Source organism: Capsicum annuum, chromosome 9 (assembly GCF_002878395.1).
Source record: "Capsicum annuum cultivar UCD-10X-F1 chromosome 9, UCD10Xv1.1, whole genome shotgun sequence".
NCBI classification, from domain to species: domain Eukaryota; kingdom Viridiplantae; phylum Streptophyta; class Magnoliopsida; order Solanales; family Solanaceae; genus Capsicum; species Capsicum annuum.
Window position 1 is genome coordinate 194,156,157 of NC_061119.1, and position 13,282 is coordinate 194,169,438.

At 36.7% G+C, this 13,282-nt stretch overlaps 1 non-coding gene across 5 annotated transcripts in view; it reads left to right on the forward strand.

Moving 5' to 3' along the window:
• The first annotated feature begins 260 nt into the window (after positions 1-260).
• LOC107842286 overlaps positions 261-13,282 on the forward strand; it is a 21,045-nt gene continuing 8,023 nt past the window's right edge. For 4 of the 5 annotated variants that reach the window (XR_007045211.1, XR_007045213.1, XR_007045210.1 and 1 more), the window contains exons 1-8: positions 261-442; positions 1,153-1,307; positions 1,505-1,600; positions 1,783-1,844; positions 1,966-2,067; positions 2,229-2,324; positions 2,868-3,020; positions 3,092-3,147. This is a non-coding gene — a transcript (uncharacterized LOC107842286). The remainder of the gene's footprint in view (positions 443-1,152; positions 1,308-1,504; positions 1,601-1,782; positions 1,845-1,965; positions 2,068-2,228; positions 2,325-2,867; positions 3,021-3,091; positions 3,148-13,282) is intronic. The other variant, XR_007045214.1, reaches the window with a different exon arrangement.

Consider the following 13,282-nt stretch of genomic DNA (forward strand, 5'->3'; position numbering starts at 1 on the left):
TCTATTTAAGACCAACATTTAGGGACCAGACCAACATTTAGGGACCAGAATATAATCTTGTCTCAAAAAATATATTTATTGAGACGAAATTATATTCCGGTCCCTAAATGTGCAATTTATTGCGAAGGTATAAAACCTGGTCCCTATTGATAATTTGGAATCTTAAGTGGGAAAAAGAAATGCCGCCAAAATTTTAATTATTAATAAAATCGTAATTGGGCGCTAATTATTAAATTAAACATAAAATGTAATTAAAAAAATTAAAACAGTACTATTCAGCTTCTCCCTTAAAACATATGAATAGATCGTTCTCTGTAATAATTAACAAAATTAATTAGCCCTAATTTGCATCTCTCAAATTACTCTTCTCGATTCACTGTACGTGCACAATTCTCTCATCTATTCGCTGTGACGTTCTCAAATTGATACTCGATTTCCTTCGGTGAGCTCTACTTTACTCTGTTTTTGTTGTGTAATTCAGTTTGTATTGCCTGTAGATTAGTCATCGTGCTTTAGCGGTTCCAATGTGTTTTCTTGTACATCCTTGTGCTCGTAGTGTTGGGATGTCCTTTTGGACTTGTTTTTGATTGTATATATTGGATGCTTAGTGATTGAAAATGTGTGGTTCTTCATTTGTCTTCTCTATAGTATGTGTGCTGAAAGTCTCATTCGAGAGTAGGGCAAATTGATCGATTCTTAATGAACTTTTTATGGTTTCATGTCAATGAACAAAAGGAGTCTAGGTTTATTACAACTTGTTTTGTGTTTTCTCATTATATGTTAATGGGTTGTGTTAGTTTCAATTAATCTGATGTATTTTCATCTGGGTTTGGGATAATTTTCGATATTAGCAGAGAGTATGGTTTCATTTGACTATTTAGTTTTGTCAATATTGTGAAGCTGCTACTTTAAGTTGAGATCATACGGAGCTTTACTGTAATGACTGCATTTTTGTTGTTAAAATGCTTATATAAAGACTAGCTTCATATACGAGGTGCACGCAAACTAAATCTTCAGTACATTGTATCTACAAAGGTTTGTTGTTCACCAAAGCCTCTGTTTATCTATTTTACTTGGTGGTTTGTTTATGCAAGTATAGCAATAGGGTGTCACTTAACTTTTGTAAATCATTATTTTCTATTGCACTTGCAGTACAAGTCCTATTTTGTCGGAGTTAGACTTGTAAAAGTATTGAGGCTGATATGATTAATTGAAGTCCCTTCAAATAGAAACTGCATTTGCCTACCTTTTTGCATCCGCCTCTGAAAATCTGAAGGTCCATGATTTTGAAGAGGCTTGTGGTGTTGGTAAGAACAAATCATCTTTGCTCAAGTTCGACTATATAATATTTATGACATTAGATTGACGTATCTCTTATATTATCACTGAGGTAAACTTTTGGGGCGGGGTGATGGTGGTGGGTTTGAATTACTCTTTTCTAGAAAGAATAACATATGTTCCTTTCAAAATAAAGGTTATATGTATTTTCTATAATTTTGAGCAGGTGTTGAGGTATCCAAGGAAGACATTGAACGTGCTGTGAGTGAGGTCTTTGAAGAGAAGAGGGCCAATATATTAGAACAACGTTATAAAACCAATGGTCAGTATTACTGCTTGTAGAACTTACCTAGTTGTTTTTTCTCTGATTGGATAATCTATATCTGTGAGTTTATATGCAATTTATTGAACGTTGAGAACTCAGAAATGCTAGCAATTATACAGAACAATAGGCATAAGAAAATAACTTACCTAATATGCTTTTATCTAATCTCTCCTTAATAGTTGGTGAACTCTTTGGTCATGTTCGAAAGAAGTTGCCGTGGGCAGATTCAAATGTTGTCAAGGTACGTTTTCTTTTTGTGATCAATGGTTAGGCTAATTTATGAGCTATAAGTGGTTTCAATTATAAGATGGATTTTGCATTGTGCTTCTTTTTGGATATTTTAAGATTATTTATTGTCACAGGAAGTAGTAGATCTCGAGCTGTATAAATTACTCGGGGAAAGAACTACAGCAGATAATGAAAAACCTGTTAAAAATAAGAAAGAGAAGCCTGTGAAAACTGAGGTGCTGCTTCATCTAATATACATATATACATATATATATATATTAAGGGTTATAGAGCCATGTCCTACCTTTTGCTGATCACATGTTTAAGTAGAGATTTTTCATCTAATATTACTTTTCCTAAGCTAGTCTGAGTTACAGTTTTTCTTCATCTTATATAGGATAAAGCTAAAGTTGAGGAGACCTCTGCAGCAAAGTAGTCTGAGGAAGAACTAAATCCATACTTGATCTTCCCTTCACCTGAGGAAAATTATAAGGTTCTTAAGCTTATGTTATATCCATTGTCGTGTACTCGTGTTTATAAATCTAATCTGTCAGTCTCAAGTTTAAATCTTAATATTGTGATATTTTCTTTACTTAAATCTTAGTGCTATTTCCAGGATTTAATCTTTTACATGATTACATACATTGCTTTTTAAACTAGAATAACAAATATATTTTGGCTGCATGAGAACATCCTTAATAGTTTGTAAATGATATGGTACTGGTCTGCTTGTCCTCTTTCTACAGCTGTAGTTATGCATATGAGAATTTTATTTTTCCATCATTTTTGGGTCCTTAAATATGTATAGCTTCCCACATTTTCCTCATTCATTTATCATAGGCAAGTTCCGTTTGGTTGTAAAACTTAGGTAATCGCTTGTTAGGATAGTTGGCATATTTGTAGTATCAGTTGTTGGATTAACACAATTTATTGTTGTTAAATTCCTCCACTTTTAAGCTCTTTATGCGAATTTATGCAAGATTCTTAGCTATGATCTTATTTTTAGTATATGAGAATTTGCTGTCCTGATACTCAGGTGCATACAGAAGTATATTTCAGTGACCGTTCAGTGCTTCGAGCGTGCAGTTCCAAAGATCTACTTGAAAAGCATATGAAAGCGACTGGAGGAAAAGTTCAGATGTGCTTTCCTCCTAAACCTAATGGATTTTTATACATTGGACATGCAAAGGTATATACAATTAAGATATTGTGTAATTGTGATTTCAATCATGCTCTAATCTTGACTTTGATACTAAACAGGCTATGTTTGTTGACTTTGGTCTGACAAAAGAAAGAGGTGGTGGCTGTTACCTGAGGTAGGCTTTCCTTGTCCTTCTCGTGATATGTTTTTCTTCCTCATTATCTAATGTAAATATTACTACACTTTTTGCTAAAGCTTTGATGTGCTCAAGATGAAGTAATATATGATGAATAAGGTGATTGTTTTTGATGCCTAGAATACGTACTTGTGAGTTTTGAGAATGGATGCCTGTCCAGGGCTTCTCATCATTTGGCACTCACACTCACTTGTAGTCTTTTGGTTTTTATTTTTGAAAATGGGATAATGTTTTTCTCTTATACCCTCAGGTCCAGGATGGATGTAAAATGCTGGTGGGATTGGTATGGGATTAGATTAGGAAGGAATATAACACCGGTAGACTCTTTGGGTGTGTGTGTGTATGATATAATATCATGATTTCGATAAAATTTTTTTGCATATAATTTAGTGTAAATTAGGTCACTTAGAAAAGAAAAGATGGTGCTATTTGGAGCGCAAGCGAGAGGCACGGTAGAGGGAAGAGTGGGAAAAGGTTATGGTTCGTTGGTCGAGAAAAATCTGCATTAGGTTATCTAAATGTACTTCACTACACAATCCACAGGATAGTTGTAACGCCCCGAATCTGGTACCCAGAGCGCAACACGGTGTTCATGACCAAGAAGGACCACAAGTTAACCCATGACTAATATCTGTACCTAAACACTGCATAATATATTGTATAAATGCATAAATAAAGGTTGAAAGGCCATAAGATTCAAAACTGATAAAACATAACATCTGAAAGTATGGTATATCAATACCAAAACAAACTGAAACAAAACTGTCTGAACATACTGTAGTCTGAAAAGCCTCTAAAACTGAACTGTCTGAATAAGGAGTTGATGGGACATGTCCCCAACTAACTCCAACTACTAAAATAAACTATGTAATGAAGAAATAAAGTAATAATCGTGTCCTCAAAGGATGAGGACTCACTTCTAACTCTGAATGCTGAAACTAGAATGCTTCTGATGCTTTGGAGCTCGTACTTCTAAACCTATGGTATAGAATAAAACACCATAGCGAAAATGCATCAGTACGATTGAATGTAATGGTATATATATATGAGGTAGGCTGAATGCAAGGGGTTCAAATACATGAACAATGCTAACTGACTGTATAATAAGAATGTGAGAATACATGCATGAATAAATGACTGTAACTAAATTCGTGATGGTACAGACAACTGAGTCTGATTACTAATAACATGATTTACTGATAACAGATATAAATGATACTGAGCAACTATATCTGATAGTCTAGGTTCTGATGGAACTAGTTGGGTTCCATACTATGCTGAGTTGACTGTATTTGATAGTTCTGAAATTTGAAGAACTATCTGAGTTCTTTTACTGAGACTTAGACTGTGGGAATTAGTCATCGAACCGACAAGCCCCAAATAACGCATTATAGCTGAGTTAGGGTCCAATCTGTAACCCCAATTAGAAGGGTGTCAATATCGCGCCACTGGTAAAGACAAGTTGTCGGTGACCCTCATCTAGCAGTGTCCCCAAAAGAGAATGGTGGGACACTCATCTGATAGTGTTTATCCACCTCATCAACCCTCATATGTCAGTGTTGATGTCTCTACCTATGCTATCTACATAGTTCTAAAACGCTAGGATTGCTTCTAAGGATCACACCCTCAACTGTCAGTGTGTGTCCTCATCCTTGGGTTCACTCGGTGCTAAATCCTTTTCCCATATGAATAGACACTGAACATGATTAACTAAACTGAACTGGACTGAGTTTATTGAGTTTCGTTTACTGATGGAATACTACTGAGATTATTGAATTTCTGAGCTTTTTGAGATTACTTAGATTATTGAGTTTTCCTGAGTCACATGACAGACTGAATTCTATTGAGCATGGCTTGACTAAGGATATCATGAAAATATGACGTTGGCTCTAGACACACAGCTAAATTGTCGGGTACAAGTACCCCAGGACTCGATAGGAGAAGACTGACAGGGCATGACATTCTTGAATACAAGACCAAAATCAACAATCCATAATACAATAAGTTGGGGATTTCATGAAGTACATGGTTATCATAATCTTGTGCATGGTAGGAAAGCATGTAATCAATGTCATAATTTCATACTCTAACATCATGAGCATTCCAATAAATATCTACATTGCACATCAATAGCATGAGAGTCATTTAAACATAAGGGTAAAACATGCACTTATCATATTGATCACAATTGAGCTATAATACACAATAAATACCTTACATGCACAACTTAGGGCATAGGTGTAATAATTAAATTACACATCATAAACAACTCAATTCATGGATTTCAACTTGCATGCTAACATAGTTTCATGAAAAATACATAAAGACCCCAACTTGGGAATCATACAACAAGATAAACATGATTACAAATAACCCACAATATAAACATCTTGATTTATAATTTGAACTAGGAATCTTGAGCTTTATGAATGAAAGGAATCCATAAATCAACACTATGTATACCTTAGTTTTGATTTTGCTAAGACTTACATTGGAATTTTCTTGAATTTGAATCCCCAATTGAGAACCCTAACTTATTCTTAAGAGAATTTTGAGAGAAGTGACTATATTTAGGTTGAATTGGGGCTAAATCCCGTGTTATAGGCTTATATAGGGGTGGTAAATACCTATTCTGCCCTTAAAATAACTCAAAAATGGGGTGTTTACGCCACTTGGGCCATAAGGTATGTGGCACTCAACTTATCGCGTAAGCTTGGTTGTACATAGCAAAACTTATGGCATAAGTTAGGTTGTGCGCCGCACAACTTATGGCATAATTTAGGTTGTGTGTCACATAACTTATGGCATAACCATTCCAGTAGCCTTAGGCGATTTGTTAGGCGACGCACTCCACTTTGCAGAGCTATAACTTCTTGCTCGGGTGTCAGATTTTGGTAATATTGGTATCGTTGGAAAGCTAATTCGATCCTCTACAATTTGGTGGATCTAAATCTGCTAAATACCACATATGTATCAAGTTATACTCATTTAAAGATGACTCTTGCTAAATCAAAAACTAAAACTTGATGGATTCAAAAGCTCTTAACTTTCCTTACTCTAAGTGACTCTTATGAACATGCTTAACACATCATAAGCTCTCTTCTCACTAGGATACTCATTGTAAGTCATGTAATCAAATAAGAATCACAGGATAAGAGGTTTCATATGTAGAAATAATGGTTCATTTTCTAGCTTAGAAATATATGGGGTGTTATAATATCTCCCTCTTGGGAACATTTGTCCTCGAATGGTATTGACTGAGAGGGGAGAAATGATAACTAAAGTACACACTGAACATGAACAACTGAAATATGATTACATGACTGACATCACTGATAAGATGATTGTATTATACGGAGCATGCATATATGATGCATATTTTCATGACTAAACTGATTCATGAATGCATAACTGGTATTTTTGATAAACTGAGTTTCTCACAAGGAGAATGCATATACGATGCATGAATACATGACTAATATAATGCATGAACACGTGACTGGATATGCAATGGCATTTGATACCAAGTTTATGATGGGAATCTGAGCATGAAACTGGCTTGTAACTGAAATTTGAACATGAAACTGAATAAGCTTAAGAAAAACCATTATCTTGAGATGAGTCTGAGTTAGTGGAGAAGAGGTGAGGATACTTGGTTCACATATCCGCTTCTTCTTCCCAAGTAGCTCCCTCAATGGACTGATTCCGCCAAAGAACTTTGACTAGAGGGACTTCTTTGTCCCTCAGTCAGCGAGTCATGGTGGTCAAGAATTTCAACTGGAATCTCTTCAAAAGAGAGGTTGTTCTGAATGTCTACGCCCTCAACAGGGACTACGACTGCTGGGTCACCTATGCTTTTTAAGCAAGAAGACATGAAAAACCGGATGCACTGAAGATAAATCCAAAGGCGACTCGATATCATAAGCTACTTTGCCAAAGTGATTGAGAATTTTGAAGGGACCGACATATCAGGCACTGAGCCTTCCCTTCTTGACGAATCTCTTCACTCCCTTCATGGGAGAGATTTTCAAACACATAAAATTTTTTGACCTCATCTCAAGATCCTTTCTGAACACACATGAATGGGAATATGAGAACAAGGCTGAATCTGTAATATGTGACATGGACTTGGTATCGTGAACTAAACTGAGACATTTATTACAAGGCTTACTGCTGATATTGGAGGTAGAGGGTCAACCTATGGGTACCCACAACTCCAAACTGGATTCATTACGTGAAGAGAAATTAGAGGGTTTAGGGAATGATAGCTCGAGGGTTATAGAGCATCTCACCCTTGGGACGTTATGTCCCTAGAAGAATACTGACTTAACTGAGATATTGAGGGAAACTAGGACGATGCAAAGGGAACCTATGAACTAAATTGTGACTGAATATCTGGGATCTGAAACTGATACATAATACGTGAACTAAGCTGATTTTGCAACTACTGGGACTTTCTATCTTGGAATAGTTACATTCCTAAGATTTTTGATAGTAGGACTAGGTGGAAAAATGGGAAACCACACCATACAAACTTGTTGCTTGATTGCTAAACTGAATTACTGGCTGCTTGATCTAACTCATACTGAAAACTTATACTTAACTAAAGTACTTCTTCACCTGAGACTACTAAAAATATTTGCATGAGCGCCGAGAACGAATGTCTAAACATACTAACTTATCTAATTAACTGAATGACTGATAGATAAATACTGGGTCTGCAAGATAGAACTGTACTTAGTCTTGAATAACTGGACTGCAACTGCAGAGCATTATGCATAGGAGATAAGGACTGACTGAGTGACATGAGATAACTGAGCATGAATTAAGGGTAACTGTATTATTTAAGAATGCAACACCAGGAGTACAACACGATTCTAGAATAGTCTTGTAAATTGAGGTACTGGAAGGCTAACAACTGAGTGACTGATAACTATACCCTATGGTCGAGTAAACCCAAAATTGAATTAAGTTATCGACCTGATTATGGGATAGGACTGGGACTGAGATTGTAGCTAAGACGGTAATTGAGACTGTGGCTGTAACTAAGACTATAGTTGGGACTGAATACTGGTTTATAATAACTGAGGTTTAGATTGGTACTGAAGTACTAAATTCTGATGGTTAAGTAACTGATAGCTGAAAGCCATGATTTTGTAGGACTATCTGAGTCCTTTACTGAATATTGATTACTGAACTGACTCCGTAACTGAGACTCGAGGGATAGAACATCATCCCAACGAAATCACCAAGGGATCTAAACTAAGGGTATACGTGACATAGTCTGAGTTTGGCTGTTCATTAGGAGTGGAGCATGAGTCATGTGCATATTGTAAAGCATGACATGAGTGTATGATTCATGAACTACATGACCTGAGTCTGAAATTTTTGTTCTCCTAGAACATGATTTGTAACACTGAGTGAACTGGAACTCCTTATAATAGGAACTGTAAGCGTACATGATTTTTACTAATGTGCATGAATATGAGTGATGATTATAGAGCTGACTTATGGGGCATGAATAAATATCATGATAACTGATGGGTTTTGAGGGTCTGTAATACTATTCTGTGATGGTCTGCAGGATCATACTTATTTCGATAATAGACAAGGATGTCATCTATGAAGACTATGACAAACATGTCCAAGTACTGGTTGAACACTCGGTTCATCAAATCTATGAAAGCTGCTGGGGAATTGGTAAGACCAAATGACATGACTAAGAATTCAAAGTGATCATACCGAGTTCGAAAAGCCATTTTTGAAATGTCACCTTCTATGACCCTGAGCTGATGATAACCTGATCTGAGGTCTATCTTAGAGAAATTAACTGACACTATGAAGTTGGTCAAACAAGTCATTGATTCTAGGAAGTGGATACTTGTTCCTGACCATGACTTTATTGAGCAGATGGTAATCATTGCACATTCTGAGGGAACCATCTTTCTTTCGCACGAATAAGATTGGTGCACCCCACGGGGAAATATTGGGTCTGATGAATCCCTCATCTAGGAGATCTTTCAGTTGTTATTTCAGTTCCTGAGTTTTGCTGGTGCCATTCTATATGGCGAAATAGATATGAGCTGAGTATCTGGAAAAAAATCAATGCCGAAGTCTGTTTCCCTTTCGAGAGAAATTCCTAGAAGATTTTTGGGAAAGACATGTGAATATTAATTCATGACTAGGACCGATTCAAGAATGGGAGTTTCGGAGCTAGAGTCCTTAACATGAACAAGATGATAAACACATCCTTTAGATATCATTTTTCTTGCCCGAAGGTAGGAAATAAGCTAACCTCTAAAAGCTGAAGTACTACCCCTCCATTCTAGGACAGGTTTATTCGGAAACTAAAACTGGACTATTCTATTTCTGCAGTTGACTGTGGCATAGAAGGAACAAAGCCAAATCCGTGCCGAGAGTAATATTCAAAATCAGTAATCTCTAATTTGACTAAGTCTCCTAAAGTGACTTTCTGAGATACCATAACCGAGCAGTTCCTATATACCCACTGGGCTATGATGGTTTTACCCACTAGGATAGAGACTGAGAAGGGCTCTGCTAGAATTTCGGGACTGACTCCTAAATCAACTACTATATAAGGAGTAACAAAGACAAGGAAGCTCCTGGATCTAGCAAAGCATAAACATGCAAGTGAAAGAAATATAACATACCAGTGACTACATCAGGAGAATTTTCCTGATCCTGTTGGGACTGAAGTGCATAGAGTCTGTTTGGGCGTTGCCCATTAGTGGCACTGGATGTGGCACCCTGCTGATTCGGGCAATCGAACTAAACTTAAGGATGGTTATACTGACTTCATGGACCAGCCTTAGGACAGTATCAAACTTTGTTACCGACTCACCAGATCCGAAGAAAACATCACTGCCAACTCTACAAATACCCTTGTGATACTTGCCACAAGTCTGACAAAGGGGATTAGTCTGGGAACTGCTACCACTGCCCTAAGGTTTTGGACCTGGCGCCCTATCTCTGAATTTAGGAACTGGAGCACTGACTGAGGAAGGAACTAGAATGGATGCCTTTGGGAAAAACTGATAACGGTTACCACCTCTAACTTAGGCTGAGTGAAATTGAAATTACTTATTCTTGCTCTCTTATTTTATCTCTTTCTATGTTTTCCCACCTCAATCTGGTGGGCATGAATCATATGCCTGGGTGGGACAACATCCTGCTGATTGCTCTGAGCTACTATTGATTAAGATAAGGTAAGGGACTCAGTGCTGAATTCGCCATGAAAAACATGCTCGTCTAGGGAATCTGCCTGAACGAGCGGAAGTGCTGACTGATTCTCAGTTCTCCTTTTGTTGGTCCTTTTGGGAGGCATGTTCTGTAATGAAAGGGAGAAATGGATTAGATTGAGAGTTAAATTTGAGCTCATGCTCACTGGCTCGACATGAATACTGAAAGAAGGGAAATTAATCCCAAAATATCTCATAGCCTCCTGGACATAAGTGTAGGGCACAACACACCTATGCACAAGAATCTACTAGATGTGGCTTTTCAGACTTCCTAGGATATTGTTGAACCATAGGCTATGATACCAAGTTTGTAATGCCCCGAATCTGGTACCCAGAGTTCTACACGGTGCTCATGACCTCGAAGGACCACAAGCTAACCCATGACTAATATATGTACCTGAACACTGCATAATATATTGTATAAATATAGAAATAAAGGGTGAAAGGCCATAAGGTTCAAAAATGATAAAATATAACATCTGAAAGTATGGTATATCAATACCAAAACAAACTGAAACAAAATTATCTGAACATACTGTAGTCTGAAAAGCCTCTAAAACTGAATTGTCTAAATAAGGGGTTGATGAGACATGTCCCAAACTAACTCCAACTACTGAAATAAACTATGTAATGAAGAAATAAAGTAATAATCATGTCCTCGAAGGATGAGGACTCACTACTAACTCTGATTTCTAAAACTAGAATGCTACTGATACTCGTGCTTCTGAACCTATAGTATAGAATAAAACACCATAGCACAAATGCGTTAGTATGATTGAATGTAATGAAATGCATGTGAGGTAGGCTGAATAAAAAGGGTTCAAATGCATGAACAATGCTAACTGACTGTATAACATGAACGTGAGAATACATGCATGAATAAGTGACTGTAACTGAATTCATGATGGTACAGACTACTGAGTCTAATTACTGATAACATGAGTTACTGATAACTGATACTGAGAAACTATATATGATAATCTAGATTCTGATGGAACTAGTTGGGTTCCGTACTGTGCTGAGTTGACTATATCTGACAATCCTGAAATCTAAAGAACTATCTGAGTTTTTTTAATGAAACTAAGATTGTGGGAAGTAGTCATCTAACTGACATTCCCCAAATAACACATTATAGCTGAGTTGGGCTCCAATCTGTAACCCCAATTAGAATGGTGTCAATACCGCGCCACTGGTAAAGATAAGCTATCGGTGACCCTCATCTGGCAGTGTCCCTAAGAGAGAATGTTGGGACCCTCATCTGACAGTGTTTATCCACCTCATCAACCCTCATATGTCAGTGTTGATGTCTCAACCTATGCTGGATACATAGTTCTGGAATGCAAGGATTGCTTTTAAGGATCACACCGTCAACTGTCAGTGTGTGTCCTCATCCTTGGGTTCACTTGGTGCTAAATCTTACTCCCATCTGAATAGACACTGAACATGATTAACTGAATTAAATTGGACTGAGTTTATTGAGTTTCATTGACTGACGGAATACTACTGAGATTATTGAATTTCTGAGCTTTCTGAGATTACTTGGATTACTGAGTTTTTCTAAGTCACATGACTGATTGAATTCTACTGAACATGGATTGACTGAGGATATCGTCAAAACATGACACTGGATCTAGGCACACAACTAAATTATTGGGTACAAGTACCCCCCAGACTTGATAGGGGGAAACTGACAAGGCATGATATTCTTGAATACAAGACCAACATCAACAATCCATAATACAATAAGTTGGGGATTTCATGAAGTACATGGTTATCATAATCTTGTGCATGGTAGGAATGCATGTAATCAATGTCATAATTCTATACTCTAACATCATGAGCATTCTAATAAACATCTACATTGTACATCAATAGCATGGGAGTCATTTAAACATAAGGGTAAAACATGCACTTATCATATGGATCACAATTGAGCTATAATACATAATTTCTATCCTTTTAGGCATTTTATCAAACACCTTACATGCACAACTTAGGGAATAGGTGTAATCATCAAATTACACATCATAAACAACTCAATTCATGGATTTCAACTTGCATGCTAACGTAGTTTCATGAAAAATACATAAAGACACCAACTTGAGAATCATACAACAAGATAAACATGGTTACAAACAACCTACAACATAAACATCATGATTTATAATTTGAAATAGGGTTCTTGAGCTTTATGAATGAAAGGAATTCATAAATCAATACTATGCATTCGTTAGTTCTTGATTCCGTGAAGATTTACGTGGAATTTTCTTGAATTTGAATCCCCAATTGAGAACCCTAACTTGTTATTGAGAGAATTTTGAGAGAAGTGACTATATTTTGATTGATTTGGGGCTAAATACCATGTTATAGGCTTATATAGGGGTGGGGAATACCCATTTTGCCCTTAAAATAACTCAAAAATGGGGTTTTTACGTTACTTGGGCCATAAGGTATGCGGCGCAAAACTTATCGCGTAAGCTAGATCGTTCATCACATTACTTATGGAATAAGTTAGGTTGTGCGTCACACAACTTATGGCATAAGTTAGGTTGTGCGTCGCACAACTTATGGCATAAGTTAGGTTGTGCGTCGCACAACTTATGGCATAACCATTCCAGTAGCCTTAGGTGATTTGTTAGGCGACACACACTATTTTGCAAAGCCATAACTTCTTGCTCGGGTGTCGGATTTTGGTAAAATTTGTATCGTTAGAAATCTAATTCGATCCTATACAATTTGGTGGGTCTAAATCTGCGAAAATACCATATATTTATCAAGTTATGCTCGTTCAAAGATGACTCTTGCAAAATCAAACACTAAAACTTGATAGATTCAAAAGCTCTTAGCTTTCCTTT